Source organism: Heloderma suspectum, chromosome 3 (assembly GCF_057233095.1).
Source record: "Heloderma suspectum isolate Gila_16-S chromosome 3, 16-S_ref, whole genome shotgun sequence".
Classification (NCBI taxonomy): domain Eukaryota; kingdom Metazoa; phylum Chordata; class Lepidosauria; order Squamata; family Helodermatidae; genus Heloderma; species Heloderma suspectum.
In genome coordinates, this window is record NC_139460.1 from 319,348,147 (window position 1) to 319,355,885 (window position 7,739).

At 45.3% G+C, this 7,739-nt stretch overlaps 1 long non-coding RNA gene across 1 annotated transcript; it reads right to left on the reverse strand.

The window, feature by feature from the left end:
- Window positions 1-3,734: 3,734 nt before the first annotated feature.
- Window positions 3,735-7,368, reverse strand: LOC146351609 (uncharacterized). Its single transcript, XR_014788910.1, has 3 exons — window positions 7,192-7,368; window positions 5,778-5,984; window positions 3,735-4,645 (listed from the first exon to the last, which is right to left on the reverse strand). It is a non-coding gene; the product is annotated as an uncharacterized LOC146351609 (long non-coding RNA).
- Between the last annotated feature and the right edge of the window lie 371 nt (window positions 7,369-7,739).

The window sequence follows — 7,739 nt, forward strand, 5'->3', positions numbered from 1 at the left end:
GCACTCCAGAAACAGAAATCCCATTTCTGTTTTAAATGGATGATTCTTTGATCTGAATTGATAACATAATTATGGGGCATAACAAATAACCAGAAAAATGTTATTGAAATGCACAATATTCTGCAATTTGATCTTGTATCTATTGAAGAATAGAGTTTTAAAGCTTGCTGGGAATACACACACACACACACACCTGAAATGGTGCTCCAATTGCAAATAACGGAAAGAAGTCTCTACTGACTGGCAGGAACAAATTACTGATGTATCTTCAATGGGATTGGCCTCTTTTGCTTCCCAGCAAGGTTTGCAAATTTATTGGATACAAAGAGTTTGGTGTGATGAGCAGCAAAAGGCATTAAAAAGGTTGTCCTGTTGAGTGCTGGGGGAGGCAATTCTTAGGTTTTTCTTATGAATTTTTTTTTGGGGGGGGGGCAGAATACACCTCTAGGAAGCATTTGAAACATGTTTCATTCATGCCAAATGGCTGTTCTGTGATCAAACCCCAGGAAAAAGGAAAGCTAAAATTACAGCATTTTAGGGTAGCTTGAAAGGCAATCTATGGCTGGGTTCTCTCTGGAAACTTGTGCACACAATTTGTTAAAAAGATTAATTCTGCCCTGCAGTAACCCCCTCTTCTCATTCTAAATTTTAAATAGATCCATTTCCCAAAGAATGGCATGCTGGCTGGGAATGATGAGAATTGTAGTCCAACACATCTTGTGGCCACCAGATTAGGGAAGGCCGATCTACTCTGAGAGCAGGTTTCCAGCATTGTCTTCAGCATCTTTCCCAGCCTTGCTAATTTTAACTGGAGATATGGGGAACTGAACCCAGAATGTTATGCATGCAAAGCATGCGCTCCACCAGTGAGTTATGCTCCTGCTGCTCCACCCTGCCTGCAGAGGTGGACACGTCTCTCCTGAAAACATGGCTCAGAACCTGATCTCTTCCTTGGCAGCCTTTCGCAAGGATGGGAGGGTTCACTGCAAATGTATCGACATTGAATCATTACCCCCACATCCGCCCGCATTGTCACGGAAACAATATGAAAAGAGGTTTAGGCCAAGAGGCAAAAACAAAGTTCTTAGGATTGTTAAACAAAACCTGAGTAATCCTTTACTGGGGTGCTTTAATCTGCCTCTTCGCCACACTTAGTGGATGCGAAACCACTTCAGAAAAGGGTTGGTTGCATGTTTGGCACACACTTGCAGAAACCAGATGGGCAGAGTTCCCCCGCTGCTTGGCGTCACCATGTGCACACCTGTGCAAACCCGAGCACAGCCGCAATGGTATTCTTGAGCCGTTCGTTTGGGCTGCTCCCAATCCCATCACATCATGGAATGACTTTGCTTTGTGCTGACTCCTTAATTTTATTTTTTTGGTGCTATAAGACTAATTGTTGACATGAACGGAGCTGCTGGGATTTCCACTTGTTTCAGCTAGGGAAGAACCAATCTGTCAATTTCAAGTTTTGCTCTCATTTTTCCAACCTTAAATTCATTTCCTCCCATTTGCACATCAGTTTGTGATTTTTTAAAAGAGTCTACCTGAAAATTTGTGCTCATTTCTCCAAATGAATGCATTTTCTGCAAGGAAGTTCCCTTACTATAATGTATTTTTGTATGTTGTTTTTGCCAATATGCCTATTTTTGTGCACATTGTATGCGTTTTTGAATGAATTGTTTTTTAACTGGCGAACAGCATCGCAAAATTCAGAAAACTGCAAATATTGAAGTATAACTGCATTTTGGTCCACATATTACTTCAGGAAGTGTGAGTTAGAGAACACATTAAAATGCTAAATTTGGGGCAAAAAATCCCAACCTCAAGTATAACCTGATGGGATACCGACCAAGAAAGAGTTCTTGGGGTTGTGGTGGACAGCTGGATGAAAATGTCAACCCAGTGTGTGGCCCCCACAAAAAAGGCAAGCTCCATCATGTAAGGCATAATTAGAAAAGGCATAGAGAATAAAACTGCCACTATCATACTGCATTTATACAAATCTATGGTGCGACCGCACTTGGAATACCGTGTACAGTTCTGGTCACCGCACCTAAAAAAGGATATCATAGAGCTGGAAAAAAATGCAGAAAAGTGCAACTAAAACGATCAAGGGACTAAAGCATCTCCTTTATGAGGGAAGGTTACAACAGCTGGACTTGTTTAGCTTGGAAAAAAGGAGGGTAAGGGGAGACATGATAGAGGTCTACAAAACTATGCATGGTGTGGAGAATGTGGATAGGGAGACTTTTTTCTCCCTCTCTCAAAATACTAGAACCCAGTGGGGTCATCCTATGAAGCTGATCGGTGGGAGATTCAGGACAGATAAAAGGAAGTCTTTCTTCACACAGCGCATAGTTAAAATATGGAATTTGCTACCACAAGATGTAGTGATGGCCACCAACTTGGATGGCTTTAAAAGGAGGTTAGTCAAATTCCTGGAGGAGAAGGCTATCAATGGCTACTAGGCTTGAGGGCTATGGTGCTACCTCCACTACCAGAGGCAGTATGCCTATGTACACCAGTTGCTGGGGAACATGGGCACGAGGGTGTTGTTGCACTCATGTCCTCCTTGCAGTTTCCTGGTCAACAGGCGATTGGCCACTGTTTGAACAGAATGCTGGACTAGATGGACCCTTTGGTCTGATCCAGTATGGCTCTTCTTATGTTCTTAAATGAACACATTTCTCTTCCATCCCTAGTTTCAACTAGCTGAAGCTCTTCTCATCTAAAACTTTACTTACTCTCCTGGCTCTGAAAGTCTTGCCTACAAGAAGAAATGCAAAACAAGGATATTTATGGGCCCATTCTTAGAGTGGCTGCATGATCACAGTCTCTTTCCCTGCATAGAATCAGGCATAAGGGTCCGATTTAAACCAAATTCCCTACCCCGTCTCCACGTTTCCCTTTACCTTATCCTCTGCAAATGTTCACATTCTTTATTTATTTCTATTTATTTCAAGGATTTATGTTTTATTATTGTTAATGTATTTATTTAAAGTATTTATAAACTGGGGTGTTTTTTTCTGCCCACCAAGGCCCTTTCAGGGCAAAATTCCCCCAAGGCAGGTCACATCAGAACCATGCGTACATCAACCTTCCCCAACTAAATGGGGATGAAAAAAGTTGTAGTCCAACACATCTGGCAGGCACCAGGTTGGGGAGAGCTGTCATAGACTGTAAAAAAAAAAAAATCAATAAAACCACAAGCCCAAACTAAAACCATTAAAACAATGTTAACATTATGACATTAAACACACGAGCAGATAAAAACAACACAGAGCACCACATATTAATAAGCAGCATGGAAATCTTTAAAAAGTTTCCAGGGTCCATTTGAAAGCAGGTAAAAGTAGGAGCTATGCACTGAGTATTTCCTATTTCTAATGCCTGCCAATCGAATTGTTCTCGAGGGCAGGCCCCCGAGCAATGCCTCTGAGGCCAATCACAGCCTGGGCAGGTTCACATGGCACCGGTGGCACTTCAAAGGACCTGGTCCCAAACTGTTGCGGGCTTACCAGCACTTTAAATTGGGCCTGGAAACAGATAGGTAACCAATAGAAGTATAGGTGTTAATGCTCCATATATCCAAACAGCTGTATTTTCTTGTAGCTGATGTTTCTAAACTGGCTTTAAAGGCAGCCCCACAGATAGTGCATTACAATAGTCTAGCCCGGATGTTATCAGGCAAACATCTGCTTCCTCTAGATGAAAATAAAGAAGAGCCTTGTGGCACCTTATTTATTTATTATTGCATTTATATCCCGCCTTTTTTCCTCCAAGGAACCCAAAGCAGCATACATAATCCTCCTCCTCTCCATTTCATCCTCACAACAACCCTGTGAGGTAGGTTGGGCTGAGAGTCTGTGGCTGGCCCAAAGTCATCCAGTGAGCTTCCATGGCCGAGTGGCGACTAGAACCCGGATCTCCCAGCTCTCACTCTAACCACTACACCACACTGGCTCTTAAAGACTAACAATTTTATTATGGCATAAGCTTTCAGGGACTAGAGTCCACTTCATTGTGTTGTTGTTGTTGTTATTGAAGAGCCCTTCCCTAAGACTTTACAGTTACAATCTAAATTCATGCTTTAATTATATCTGACACACACCCATGTATAATAGAGCCTTTTTTCTCTGTGCGTTTTTTTTTTTAAATAATAACGGGAGGGGGTGATTTGTTTTTTTCAAATGGAGGAGCAGCAGAGGGAGGTGTGCCCAACCCTTTCCACACTTGTCATTTTCCGATCCATCATTGGGCCTTCCCCGCTGTGGAGGCTATTGTCAGGATATCAAACTCCGACAATATTTGACAATTGGCACTTCTGTGATTTCATATCCGACACTTCCCAAGATGAAAACCATCATTCCGCCCTCTCTGCAAGCAAGCTGAGTTTGCCCAGGTGTGCTATTTCAGGCTTCAGTGCCACAGGGGACAGAGATTTGGGGGCGGGCGAAGGAACACAACAAAACTACAGTACGAGAGATTTGTTTGTCTGCATTCCACTGCCAAAGTCTTGCGGCTGGGATGTAGCACTTTTTCACGCTGTTCAAGAGGACTTCCTTTTTTGACACCTCAACCAAGGGCAATTCCTTCAGTCTTCTTAATTACCTGACAAGAGGTGGCCTCTCTCCAGAGTCCCCTGCAGTGGGGCAGGGGGGTGGGGAGGAAAGGAAGATGTTTAGGTTCCTCAGCATGATTGTTTTGTGTACACTTTGATCACCTCCCGGACCAGACAATTATCTGGAGGACTTCCTGCTTCCAATTGATGTGAGGGGCCTATTCACATCCTCGCTACACTGCTTCAGCACCCCATCAGAAATGTGGGAAAACACTCCGTTTTCAATGAGCTTAAAACAGTCCTCTTTTCCGCCTGCGATGCACCCGTCAGGAAGCTGATGGTAGAGAGTGCTTAGGGCAGCCTTCCCCAACCTAGTGCCCTCCAGATGTGTTGGACTACAACTCCCATAATTCCCAGCCACCATTGGCCATTCTGGCTGGGAATGATGGGCATTGCCACCCAACACATCTGGAGGGCACCAGGTTGGGGAAGGCTGGCTTAGGGCCAGAGCAAACTTTATATCCACCCCATGTGGAAGCTGCATTAATGTTTTTAATATTATTTTATTATTGCATTTTAATCCCACCTTTTTTCTTCTTGCAAGGAACCCAAAGTGGCTTACATGGTCCCCCTCCTCTCCATTTTATCCTCACAGCAACCCTGTGAGGTAGGTTAGGCTGAGAGTCAGCGACTGGCCCAAAGTCACCTTGTGAGCTTCATCGCTGAGTGGGAGCTAGAACCCAGATCTCACGAGTCCCAGTCCAGCACTCTAACCCCTATACCACACTGGCTCTCAATTTCTCTAAGTAGCATCTGTTACCTGGTGGCAAGCTATTTATGCTCACAATGCTCATCAATGTACCATTGCTCCCTTTTTTACACACACCCATGATTCCTTCCAACTCAGTTGCCATATGAGCATGTGGATTGATGCTGCAAGCATGTGGGTGGGCCAATTGTTTGTGTTTTACCCATCCAATCATTTGCCCAGCTAGAAGGGTGACAATTGGCTGGAAATTCCTCAACACACACACACACACACACACACACTTTGCTGTTTCTAATATTCATATGCATATGCGACTGACTAGAGTCACATAGGAGAAAAGTAGCTTCTACACCACTGTGGATGGATGCTATTTCTATAAATAGAGCTGGGTGGGTGGGCTAAGAAAGTGAGCTGTGAGATAGGATACCTCTGGTGAAATCTTACCATTAGCCATTAAGTCACCAGGTGAGGCAACTGCATGGAGTCCTAGATTAGATGCAGACACCATGGACTAGAATCTTCTCAGTTTGGGGATGAGGTGACCCCTGAGAGCCAAGCCAGTTCTGTATCTCAGCTCTCCCTCGATGGGGCAGCTTGCTGCTGAGGGAAGCCACTCAGCTATTCCTCTGCACTCCCAAATGGTTCCATACCCTGCAACACATTTCACAGATGCAGATAGGGACAATCTCGTGTGCTTGTAACACCCCAACCAGTGGAGACTGGTGGCTCCCATGTCAGTAAGGCACAGCATCCACTCCAGGTTTCAGTCAGAACTCTAAAGGAGCTATCCAATGGGTGGAGCAGCTTGGATCACTCCTTTAGGGTTCTGACTGGTTCTGACTGAAACCTGGAGCAGATTCACTGCCCCAGCCTCCACTGACCCCTGCTTTCACACCAGGGATCACCACTTGGGACATCCTTCATCCATCATATGCAAGTAGAACCCTTCTCCCCCACCCCTTGCATGGTGTTGTTCCACTAGTGCTAGGATCCTGATCCAGCATACAGCTTTCCAGGAGCACCCAGCTGTTGTGCAATGTTGCCTCACATACTACGCACTCTTCTTACTCCAAGACCAGATTTTGATCTGTGCACAGAATCATGGAATCATAGTGGTGGAAGGGGCCTACAAGACCATCCAGTCCAACCCCCTGCTCAATGCAGGAAGCCTGATTCCCAGGTGGTCTCCCATCCAAGTACTAACCAGGGCTGACCCCGCTTAGCTTACGAGGTCAGATGAGATCAGGCGCATCCAGCCCTTTGCGTGTTGCACTACTGCAGGGTTGGGGACTCTTTTTGTGTCCGGGAGCCAGATTTCCCCACCCACACCCACTCTGACCAATCCAGCAAGCTAGATGATGCCAGGGGGATGGAGCCATGCCCCTCTCCTGACATCATCACGCCCCACACCCATTTTACCGTCCTCCGTGCCTTCTCCTGCACAGAGGAAGGCACTTGGTTGGCACCCGGAGGAACAGCTCCTCCAAGCTCTAGCCAAGTCACGCACTTGCTTCACAGGCCACCTGTCACCTGCACCTACCAGCATTTGGAGCAAGGCAGCTGAATGAAATTTGCCACCGCTTCCATGTCACAGCCATAAAGTGGGTGCCACCACCCATGAGGCACTACCAGCCCTGCTGGAAGCCTCTTCCCTTCCCTGTGCATTTGGGCCACGGGGATTGGATGAGGTATTGGAGCTCCTCCCCTTCCTGCAATGAGCAACAAGGACGTATGGCCTTGGATGTTATTTTGCCCTTGAATAGTTAAGTCTGCTGATTGCTACTTATCAGGAACCATCTTCATTTTATATCTCTTGTTATCAGCCTTGAAAGCTGGATTTCCATCGACTATCAAATACCTGCTTGGCTCAAGCATCCTTTTCTTCTTTCAAATCTGGCTGCTTTTAAACATCTTTTACTCTGCTTCTGGCCTTCTGCTGCCCTCTCCCACACCATGGGCTTCATTTGGAGAGAGCCTGTCTGTTATCTTCTGACATTGTCCCTATGCAGTTCTGCCTCTTAAGCACATTAGAGAAGTCCTGGGTTGGGGCTTTAAAAAATAAAATAGCTTCCTTCTTTTTCCTCTGGAAAATCCCCTGTTTGTATAACTGAGTGGCACCTGTTAGTTTCTGGGATGAATCCACCCCTCGAGGACGTTAATCTTAATTATTACTCTGTGGTCTTCTGAGATTTAGTGGCTTATCTCTAGTTCCTGCTTGAATCCATTCTTGGTTGTTACTCAAGTCGCAGCCAGCTATAGCTTCTCCTGTTGCACCTTCTGGAATTTGCTGTTCCAAGGAGGACGTTGAGAAATTTGTTTCTGTACGTCTCTGTCCCAATGTGACATTTTGTCAGTTTATGAGATGCAGGAAGTTGAGACTGCCCGTGATTACCTTTTTATTGAACT